This window comes from Rhamphochromis sp. 'chilingali' (genome assembly GCF_963969265.1).
Source record: "Rhamphochromis sp. 'chilingali' genome assembly, chromosome: 15".
NCBI classification, from domain to species: domain Eukaryota; kingdom Metazoa; phylum Chordata; class Actinopteri; order Cichliformes; family Cichlidae; genus Rhamphochromis; species Rhamphochromis sp. 'chilingali'.
In genome coordinates, this window is record NC_137942.1 from 28,607,883 (window position 1) to 28,620,213 (window position 12,331).

A 12,331-nucleotide genomic window follows, 5' to 3' on the forward strand; every position below is an offset into this window, starting at 1 on the left:
AAAAGCTCATGGTTGTTGAAGAAGTAACTCATGTACCTGTTCCCCATCTTTGTTTGCTAGATATCCACACCGTCATGTCCTCACAAAAAAACACAACAAAACACAACAAAAACAACCTTAGAGCTGATGTCATAACCCAGGGATAATGCTTATATTTTGAGTCATGACAAGGTCAGAGGAAGATTTCAGATCAACTATGTCAAGTATGTGGTCTGACCATTAAACCAGAGTTTGTATAGTTTCTGTGCTAAAGCCCCAAAAACATGTTAAAAAAAAAACCCTATGAATTTCACCTTGACTGGAGAAGAAGAAATTACATGGTATAAATGATAAAACTTACTGTTTGAATTCTGCAGAGAAACTACTGCCAAAAGGAATGTAGAAAAATGATTTGAGTGATAACATTATCCCTATGGCACTTTTATGAATTTTGATGCTTTGTGCTAAAGTGTCCTCAGGCAAGATACTGAACCCCAAGTTGTTCTCTGATGCATTTATCAGAGAGTGAATATTGTGTGAGTCCATCATGACGTAACCATAATGTGTATGGGAAACATTACACAGCCCAAGCAAGCCAAATATGGAAGTCATATTTGGATTTAATTGAAAGATGCAGACTGTTTTGTTGTCTGTGATTAAAGCAAAGTTGTCCAGAACAATCTGCCATCCTGTCTCTGTGACAACACTTTAGACAGGTTTGAGACGTAATATGACTGGTTTTCTCTCTCGTCACTCCTCCATTTCTCTTTTCCCTCCTCCCTTCAGGAATGTGCCAGAACAACATGCACAGGCTGTTGGGCAACATTCGAATAAAGGGATACTTTAAGGCCAACTGAGCACTGTTTAAATACCAGAGCCTACTAGAGTATATAGAGTTATATACAGAAACAAAACAATTAACTCATGTCAAACAATAAGATATGTATTTTTGTGTGTTGGGTGTAATCCTTTTAATGGTTACTGGGGATTTATCTTTCAGCGAAAACTCTATTTTATAGCTACGTCAAAACTGCAAACCTCTCGAAAACCCTGAAATATAACCTACAGCATAACCATTACCTATGGCATAACCTGGTGTGTAACTGCCTAGAAATGTAACTACTGTACATGTCTGATAGCTGCAGTTTGAAAATCTTGATTTATCTGTTGAGTACTGTTGATGCATTTCTGGCTACTTTTTTCCCTCAGTTATTGAAAATGTAATTGAGAGACAATCAAGAACAATCAAGACAATTGAGAACAATCATCATCAGGAATCATAGTCTACGATTTAATTTAAGGACACACAAATCTCAACAAATTAAAATTGAGGCCAACATGGAAGTGTCAAAAATGTCTTCTGATGACCACTTGGAGTTGGCTCCACACTCCCAAGCTAACAGTAGCACAAAGAACGTGCAAAAAGCATTTTATGACTCTGTGGATAGTTTCCCCTTTCATTTTCATGGTGGGTAATTTTTTTCTGTGAATTCAAACAGGACTTGGTTAATTTGATTGATTTAGTGTAATTATCATATTTTAGACCATCTAAGTTTGTGCTTTAGTTTTGCTGAGCAAAATTCCAATATTTTATTATTTATTTTATTAGTCTGTTGCTTAGCACTACTTCCCTGGACAGGGAGGAACACTGGTTTGAGCAGGGAGTCAATTTACATGAAAAAGGAAAGACCATCTCTGAATCAAGGATTGGGCATTGGTCATTGGTCAATGACCAATGGTCATGACAATTTGCATATTAATGACAATGAAACTGACATCACGTCCCATTGTTAGGCTACGTCCACACTAGCCGGGATAGATTTGAAAACGGCGTTTTCGTCTGAAAACGCTCCGCGTCCACACTAGCGTTTTCAGTCGTTTTCACAGTGTTGCGCGTCCACATTGAAACGACAGAAAAGGCTTACGTTCCAGTACTGCGCATGTGTGAAACGCAAGAAGATTCGACCTGCCTCATTAGTCTGCCGCTTATTTACTTTCCGGCTCTTTGAAACGTTGCGGCAGAATGCTGAGGAAAAGCAGAGTTTTTTAAATGGATTAACAATGAGGTGGAGTTGTTGCTGCGAGTAACACAAAAGTACAAAGTTGCAAAAGTGAGTGAGAGTTAAAGAATTTGAAGAAAAGCTATGTGTACAAACTGATATTAATCTTTTTTTTTTTTTTTTTTTTTTGCCTGTCCCGTTTGGCTCTTTTGCCATCAGAATTGTTGTCTAAAGGCAAAGAAAGATGCCCAACGGATTTACTTTACCAAACTGACCATCCCAGCCTTGCCGTAATGGTCCATTTGATTCACCTTTTATTGTTTATTTTATTTTCACTTACTGAATACGGGACAGACTTGACTGGGGGAAAGAAGGGGAGAAAGAAAGAGGGAAAGAGAAACATCTGAGAAGAGGGACGGGGGAGAAGGGCAAAAGACAAAAACCAACAGAACGGGCAGAGAAAAAAAATGCATATATCAATCACCTGGATCACCTGCTGAGAAAGAAAAAAGAAAGCAAGCAGAAGAGAACAAGAGTAATAGAATAAACAACATCACAATGATATATGGGAATATGACAGTAAATACTAAATGTTAAACATTATTGTGCAGCACATAAGATCAACAGAACACAGTGTGCTTTGAGGTAGGAGCCAAAAAGGGTGTAGTTTGTGGGTGTGATCACCCGTGTGTACACCTGTGAGCATGGACGCGCTTGTTTTTTGTTTTTTTAAAAGGTTCCTTCATGTAATAATCTGCTAGAGGGTGTGGGGGGGCCACAGCCCCGTCCTCCAGGGCGTGAAGCAGGTGTGGAGGAGATCAAAACTCCAGACATCCAGAGGCCCCCAGAACACAAGAGACCAAGGAAGACCAACAGAGGGGCAGCCGCGCCACTGTCCCAGTAAGAGCTGAGGAGAGTCCCAGATGAGGGCTCACTCAGCAGCCGCAGAGCAGAAGCCAGGGGGAGTTGCAGTGACGCGCCCTTGAGCTCCGCCGGCAGCCAGCCGTGCCTGAGTGACCGAGCCCCAGGCCGAGAGGCCGGGGGCACCCCACCTCCGAAGTGGCCCGAGCGAGCCCCAGGCTCCAGGCCCCGATAAGCGGCCGCCAAGGAGTGAGCCGGTGTGTACCTGGACGCCCATCCCCGGACACAAAGAACCACCAACGCACCGATGTCTGAGGGGGTCCGCCACTGGCAGGGGAAGTGGTGGTAGGGGGAGATAGGCCTCCAAACCTTGGAGGGCCTGAGATGTCCCCAGAGAGGTGGCGCCTGACACCCAACCTGACATATAGACACAGACATACAGGCACACACAGATACAAACATCCATTCCCACCCTCATGCTCTCATATGCACTTACTCCACACTCAACCAACGTGGAGACACGATCACACTCCCCAAGCGTACTCTACAAACCGGGTCTAGGTGCCCCCGCCCCTGGAGGGGGGAACTGCACCCAGACCCAGGTGGTGTTTCCCTTTTCCCTGCGGTGGGGGGAGGCAGACCGCCCCGACTCCGCAGCAGCAGGAAGGCTCCACACTCCAGACCGCAGTCAGACGGCCAACTCCTCCTCCTAGTCCTAGCCCCCCTGCTCCAGCAGGTCGCAGAGAACGGGGGTGAGAGAAGACTCCAAACCTCCCTCCACCCGCTCATTGTAGTGTTGATGCATGTGTGTTCTAAGGTGCATTTAAAACCCAGGAGGGTTTTTAATCTTTAATAGGGCTGTCAAACAAACCAACTGCTGTATAATGCCCTCTGCTATCTTGGTTTAATTGGTCATATGACTGCACGTTGGAGTCTATTAGATAGACTGAACTAAAAACCTTTGCTAATTCTGTGTTATTTGCCATAAGGTTTTCAGAGTCATTCATACCAGAGTAACTTGTTAGGGTAATATATATCTTCAATATATACTTTGCTTAACTTTCTACAGGAATGACTATTCCATGATTATGTAAAGGTCCAGAGCCTCTCTACATTATCTGAAAAGGATACAGTGCTTCTAACGTCACACAAAACAAAGGTCACTGTTACTGAGGGAGCCGCTGGTGAAGACTGTGAATCCTGTTTGATCCCTGTCATGAGCTTCAGTCCTCCTGATGTTTCTGAGCTGATGTCAACAAAACATCTGGCACAAGACAGCTGTGATGGTCTGAAATAACAGTGTCTGAAATATTCACACCAGCCTGTCTGACATCATCAACCATGCTATGTGTCATTCTTGAGCTTTCATTCTTTGTGCCTTGAGGGGACTGTTGTTGTGATGTGGCGCTATATAAATAAAATAAAATTGAACTGAATTGAAATTCTTACTCTGATACTCCGTTTGAACTTAAGCAAGCTGTCTTGATTATGTCTATATGGCTGTCTATGCATATAGACTTGCAATTTCTATATGCCTAAATTGCTGATGTGAAAGGTTAATTTGATATTTGGGTTACTGTAACAAGTTATGGAATAGGTGAGCCTAATAAAGTGGTTGCTAGACGTATATAGCGTGACTTAACTGGACTATACAGCAGCGGTCCCCAACCTTTTTTGAGCCACGGACCGGTTTATGCCCGACAATATTTTCATGGACCGGCCTTTAAGGTGTTGCGGATAAATACAACAAAATAAAACTAGTACCGGTACCAAAAAAAAGAAGATTTATTTATAACACACGTGAAAAGACCCAGGAAAACCAAGTTAACGATAAAAACGATGACAAAATAACGCTGAAAACCATACATTTCAGACCTGAGCCTCAACTCTCAACGACTCACGGACCGGTACCGGTCCGAGGCCCGGGGGTTGGGGACCGCTGCTATACAGTATTTGATGTTCTCAGATTGTATATAGCGTCTTTGTCTGTTTTCTGATGCTGAGTTTAAAAGTATAATTTTAGCTTTTCTCAATTTCAGCTGTTTGATAAATTTTCCATAAAATCCATCACTTTTCATTTTTGTTTCTGAACATTTTTACTCTAACTTAGACCTACCTTGTTGCAGAACTCTCCAAAGTCAGTTAGGTTTTGAGGAAAAAACTAAACATTTTGATGACTTCGTCTTTAAAAGGGGGGTGAAAAATATTTAGTCGTTGAGTGAATTAAAGTCTGAATGTATAGAATGAGAAGTGAATATACTGAGTAAAGTCTGAATATATTGAATAAATCTTGAATATACTGAACCAAAGGCTAAATATTTTACATGAAACTTGAATATATTGAATATATTACATATTGAATACACATTGATGTCACTAAGGCTCTTGCACCATCTAGTGTTTTTACTGTTTAAGTCATATAATGTAGTTGCAAGAAGTTGCACTATGAGCCATTCCCCATAGGATCACTTCCTGAAATCCACAGTAATGAGGAACTAATCAACACCCTGGCAAATGTATGTTCTGGCCAGTAACAATGTCCCATATCACACTAACGATGAAGAAATCTTTTCACTGTTTTGTTGTGGAAGACTAAAAAAACCTCTCAGGTTCATGCAACTCCTGCTTTTCAATCTAACATGCCTTCGACATCACAGGCATCCCCCACAATAGTTCCTATTTATAATCTCTGAACTTTTACTCAATAGGGCAAAAGAGATACGAACAGAAATGCATTGAAATTATTGGTGGAAATTTTTCAACTGCTGGAATAAGCGAAGTAAACAAAATATCATGGAGAGGGTTAGTGTGTGCTAGACTGAAAGCATGTGTTTGTGGAGACTAAACTGTAAACAACAATTACTCATTTTTAATTGTGGAAATGGGCTATTTATTAATACTTGAAACTCCGTAAGCTTCATCCGCTAACATTGCATAAAAGCAAAGCACATCATTCAACTGTTACAATACATCTTTCTTCCATCCATCCATCCATCCATTTTCTTCAACGTATCCAGATCAGGGTTGTGGGGGGGCTAGAGCACACCCCAGCTAGGGAGAGAAGCTGTTAGGTTTGTGTTTATACAAACTGGAGCTCTGTATTTTTTTTAATTACATTTAAATAAATGAATTATTATCTCAATATACTTGGCTTAATTCTCACATCATAAAAACCATTCTCACCACTTTTAATGCAGGTCTCAAAGCAGTTAAGGCATTTTTCAATGTGATGTCATGTGTACTACAGACATTACAAAAATCAAAATGTGTTTTCACATTTCTCAAAAGATGAATAATCAGTCAATAAAACTCTGTGATGAATGAATAAAACCTTCCCACCATCTTTAAAAACTTAGTCATTAAAAACATTTAGATTTTTTCCTCAAATATCTAATCAACCTTTCACATTAGCATCAACTCAAAGCATTTAGGCATGTAGACATGTAGTGACATGTGGTGTCCTGTAGCTCAGGAGGTAAAGTGAGCTACAGGACACCACATGTCCTGTAGCCCACCAACCTTCTATTAATCAGAAGGTTGGTGGTTTCCAGTCTTCATGCCAAATATCTTTGGGCAAGATACCAGTCCCAGGGACTAGAAAGAGAGAGCAGATTTCTCCTGTATTGGCTTCCCTTCATTGGCTCCCTGTTAAATCCAGAATAGAATTCAAAATCCTGCTCCTCACATACAAGGTCTTAAATAATCAGGCCCCATCTTATCTTAATGACCTTGTAGTACCATATCACCCTATTAGAGCACTTCGCTCTCACACTGCAGGCTTACTTGTTGTTCCTAGAGTATTTAAAAGTAGAATGGAAGGGAGAGCCTTCAGTTTTCAGGCCCCTCTTCTGTGTTTGGATTCAGGAGACAGACACTATCTCTACTTTTAAGATTAGGCTTCAAACTTTTCTTTTTGCTAAAGCATATAGTTAGGGCTGGACCAGGTGACCCTGAATCCTCCCTTAGTCATGCTGCAATAGACGGAGTCTTCCCGGGGATTCCCATGATGCATTGAGTTTTTTCTTTCCAGTCACCTTTCTCACTCACTATGTGTTAATCGACCTCTCTGCATTGAATCATACCTGTTATTAACCTCCTGTCTCTCTTCCACAGCATGTCTTTATCCTGTCTTCTTTCTTTCACCCCAACCGGTAGCAGCAGATGGCCCTGTCCCTCCCTGAGCCTGGTTCTGCCGGAGGTTCCTTCCTGTTAAAAGGGAGTTTTTCCTTCCCACTGTTGCCACAGTGCTTGCTCATAGGGGGTCTGTAACTGCTCCTGAAGGTTTTTCATGTTTGAAGTAGAATAAAGAGCCACGCTCGCACTGATGTTCAGCCAGTATTTTAATCTTCTTTTCACCAGCAAACACCGTGAAAAACTATGGTGAAATGATCAATGAAAAACACAGATATTACATCAGCAGAACAAAAATTACAATTCAAATAAAACGTACACACAAAGTAAATGCACCGACATACCGTGTGCGCCTTTCTACTGAACATTCATGAGCAATTGTAGTCCATATCGTCCATATTTCCACCTTTACACAAGCCAGCCTTCTCTTTCTGACTCAATCCTTCAGTCTCTGGTGACATGTGCGCTTAATTGAGCATCACCCCAAAGCATGCGCACCACAAAGCGCCACACTCAGGTCCACCAGTAGGCGGCGACAACACAACATGAATCCAGATTAAACACCAAATTTTGAACATTGCAATCACATAATAATTACATTTCAATGCGACGGCTACAGGGTCTAATGATTGCTGGGTTTTTCTCTGTATCTATTATTGTAGAATCTACCTTACAATATAAAGCGTGTTGAGGCGACTGTTGTTGGCGCTATATAAATAAATTGAATTGAATTGAAGTTGCTATGCAATACATCCATCATAGTATGAATGTGTGTGAATGTTAGATCGAAAGCACTTAAGCATAGAAAATAGTACTTGTATGAATGGGTGAATGAGTTATGTTGTATAAAGTGCTTTAAGTGCTCCGGGAGAGTAGAAAAACGCAATATAAGAATCAGGCAATCCATCAGACATGGTCAAGACAGTCTGCTGAAGTTTAAACAGGCATCAGAATTAGGAACAAAATAATTGAAAATTATATTATAGTGTCTAAAATATTCACACCAGTCCAACACTGTGACATCACACATCGCACACCACACCACATTGTTGATGTCAGGTGGACTGGAATATTTTACACACTTGGGTTTACAGGGAATGATCTGAAATGAGAAAATATAAAATATAGCACAGATCCCCGTGGAAGTCGATAATTAACCTATGATTCAAACCAATGTAAGCACAGTACCTTTAATACCTACGATATGCTATAATCTCTCTAATAAAGTATTATGGTCAAAATTATGGAACGCTGCACTGAGGTCTACTGGAACAAGCACAGAGATGACACAGACTAAAAGTATGTATTTCTATTTGTTGAAAGAAAACCTTTGGCAGGGTGTTACTGTATTTGATTAATATTTAATTGTAAGATGTTACCAAAAAGTTAAACTACTGTTAGTTTTGTTCTTACAGTTGTAATTTCTAAAGAAGTTATCTCAACCATTCCCACTGATAAGACGCAGCTCCATGAATGTTGGTGATGAGATTATCTGGTGTGTTGTTACCCAAGATGTTTACAAAGTTGAATGTTCCATCTCTGGGGACACCCTCACAATGTTGTTGTCACTATTGATTAAAAGGAGTCTTTCTCGAGTGGAACATCTGCCAGTGCCAGTGGCAACATACATGGCTTGTCAATTAGTTCCTCTGCCAGTGTGACACAAATGCCTTCTCTGCTAATAACACCTCCATTTTGTTTAATGGTCCTAGCCAACCCAGTGTATCCATCAGGTCCTACAGGTCTCTCTTTTGTGCATTTTTGTATTATTTTTTTTTTGAGCTACCCTTCCGCTCTTCATATTTTGCTGTGCCCCTAATGCCTTCCTTAAATAGGGTAAAAAACAAAAAAATGTGTGCCCCCTGGAGCCCAAGTGATGGTAAGGTGGGCCATTTATATGGATACGGATATGGAGCGGTGTGGTTCTCATCTTCTCCACCCCCAGCCGCCGGCAGATCTCCCCGAAGACCTTCGATTCAAAGTTACGCCCCTGGTCACTGTGGAGCTCAGCCGGGACCCCAAAACGGGTGAACATCTCCTCCACCAGCTTCTTGGCCGTCGTCGCTGCGCTCTGGTCCGGCACCGCCTAGGCCTCTGGCCACTTCGTGAAATAGTCCATAGCCACCAACACATACCGGTTCCCTGACTCTGTGACAGGGAAAGGCCCTAGGACGGCCACTCCCACTCTTTCCATTGGGGCCCCCACCAGATACTGCTGAAGGGGGGCAGTGGAGCATTGAGTTGGGCCCTTCTGTGCCGTGCAGGTGTCACAGCAGTGCACATGAAGTTCCACATCCCGTCGACAGCCAGGCCAGTAGAACCGTCCCCTGAGACGGCGGAGAGTTTTGGCATTCCCATAGTGGCCGACCCCCACCGAGCCGTGGACAAGCTCGAGCACCTGCAACCGCAGCGACCGAGGCACCAACAGCTGCAGGAGATCTCTGCCCTGACCAGGGGCCCGCCATCTCCGGTACAGGAGGCCGTCGTGGGTCTCCAGGTTGTTGTACTGGGAGTAGTAGGCCTTCACTTCGGGCTCCTGTCCCGACACCCCCGTCCAGTCTGGGCGTTGCGCCGCCTCCAGCCAGGCCCCCACCTGAACCAACGTCACAGTGGCCTCCTGCTCCCGCTTCAGCTGCTGCGTGGTCAATGTGAGCCATCCACCTCCGCTGACCGCGGCCTGAGCAGTAGCCACCCCCAGCGCTTCCTGGGCCCGCTCCTCCTGTCGCAGACAGTAGCGGCACTCGACGGCCATGCAGGGCCGTCTGGAGAGGGCATCAGCGTTGCCATGCTGTCGACCTGCCCGATGCTGGATCTCAAAGTCGTAGCCCTGAAGGACCTGCAACCAGCGGGCCATCTGACCTTCTGGGTGTTTGAAGTTCAGGAGCCAAGTCAGAGATGCATGGTCAGTGCGCAGGAGAAACTGGCAGCCGTGCAGGTATGGCCGGAAGTGCCGCACCGCCAGCACTACGGCCAGCAGCTCCCGCCGAGTCATGCTGTAGTTCCTCTCGGCTCGCCCCAGAGCACGACTGAAGTACGCCACCACCCGTTCTCCAGCCTCGTCCTGCTGGGAAAGGACCGCCCCGACTCCTACATTGCTAGCATCAGTGTCCACAATGAAAGGTTGCCGGGCGTCGGGATAGGCCAGGACTGGGGCTCTGGTGAGAGCCTCCTTCAGCTGTGCAAAAGCCGCAGCACAGGCATCCCCCCAGCCAAACAGCTGTCCCTTGTCAGTCAGGCGGTGGAGGGGGCTGGCCATCGTCGCGAACCCCTTGATGAACCGACGATAGTAGGAGGCTAGGCCCAGGAAGTTCTTTGACGTTCGAGGGAGTTGGCCAGTCCCGGACCGCAGCCACCTTTGCGGGGTCGGTGGCAATACCTTGAGCGCTGATCACATGGCCCACGAACGTGGTCTCTCTCGCCAACAGCCGGCACTTCGCAGGGTTGAGCCGCAGCCCAGCTCGTCGGATGGCACTGAAGACCTCGCTCAGGTGAGACAGTGCACTGTCGAAGTCACCACCGTGCACCAACAGGTCATCCAGGTACACAACACAGCGGCTGCGAGGGATGTTCACGAGCACCCTCTCCATCAGCCTCTCAAACGTCGCTGGCGCATTGCAGAGCCCAAATGGCATGACCCTGAACTGTTACAGCCCCTGTCCAATGGTGAATGCAGTCTTAGGCCTTGCTTCGGGGGCTAGCTCCACCTGCCAGTAACCGCTGCGTAGGTCGAGGGAGCTGAACCAGCTGGAGCCGGTAACGTAATCTAGGGCCTCGTCGATCCGCGGAAGCGGGTACGAGTCCTTCTTGGTGACTGCATTGAGACAGCGAAAGTCCACGCAGAACCTCGGGCTGCCATCCTTCTTCCCCACCAGAACCACGGGTGCCGCCCATGGGCTATTGGACGGCTCGATCAACCCAGCCGCAGCCATCTCATGGATCTTCTCTTCCGCTACCTGCCATTTTGTGAGGGGCAGCCGGTGTGGGCTTAGACGGATGGGCTGAGCAGAGCCGGTGTCGATGGTGTGCTGGACCAGACTCGTCTGCCTACAGTCTTTGTCACTGGCGGCAAAGATGTCCACATTCTCGTCCATGAGGCACCTCAACCGCTGGCGCTGGTCGACGTTGAGACCTACGCTGCTGCGCTGCCAAAGGTCATCAACAGCCTCGATGGTCTCGGTCGAGTGAGGTTTGTTGGGCTGAGAGGCTGAGGCTGAGGCGAGTGGAGATGACCCGGAGCCACCAGCATCCGAAATCTGCTGAGCGGCAGCTGCCCGACGCCTGTCTCGTGTGGTCCCCTTCGCTCATTGCTTTTGGCTGTGCTGGAGGGCAAAAGTCTCTGCGCCAAGAGTGATAGCCAGCTTTGCGGTGTCAACGCAGGCCCCCCAGCGGGTCAGCAGATCAAGGCCGATGATGCACTGGTCCTGAATGTCAGCAAGCCAGAAGTTGTGCACCAGCTCCAGATCCTTCACTCGGATCCGCAACGGTTTCTTCCCCCGCATGTCAGTTCTCTCTCCCGTCACTGTCATCAGCTGGGTGTCGGTGGGTGACCAACCCTTCACAAGCAGCCCGGACGTTCCAGGGAGCACACCAGGTCGTATTAGGGAAATGGTAGACCCCGTGTCCACCAGGGCCCAGCATGGCTGTTCCTCAACACAGCAGCTCAGGTAGAGTCCCTTGAGGTGCCCGACTCGGCCCACCACCGTGCATTGTCCTTGGAGGGGGGCAGGAAGCTGGAGCGGTGGTCCCCTCGCTACACCGGTCCCTCCCCGTTTCCCTGAGGCTGCGTAGTTCTGGTCTTCGGGGCAGGTGCTGGGCAGTCACGCGCCACATGGCCAGGCTCATCGCACCGGTAGCAGCGGTTGGTCGGTCGACGAGGACGCCTCCGGGGCACCGAGGGTTGCAGCTGGCATATCTCCGCGACCTCCCCCTCCCCGTCGCAGTCTGCAGCTCTGATTTGGGGGTAATTTGGGGGGGCACCTGCTGGTTAGGTCGCGAGGTGAGCACCAGCTCGGTCCTTTCAGCCTCAAGGAGCACCTCACGGAGAGTTTGAGGCATGGCCAGGCGGACGTGTTGGCGTAGTCGCTCTGGAAATGAAGCGCCTTGAGGCGACTTTTGTTGTGATTTGGCGCTATATAAATAAAATTGAATTTAATTGAATTGAAAAAGTCCTCGCAGAAAAGCATGCAAGCTAAGCTCCTCATGGGCTGCTGCTGGGAACTCCAGGTAGCCACGACGAGCATACAGCAAGCAAAGGCGCCCAGGCTCTCCCCCGGCCGATGGCTCCGGTTGGTCAGCTGCTCCCTGCTTTGATCAGTGGAGTGCCGCTGCCCGAATCGCCTCTCGAGTGCCATGGTGAGGGC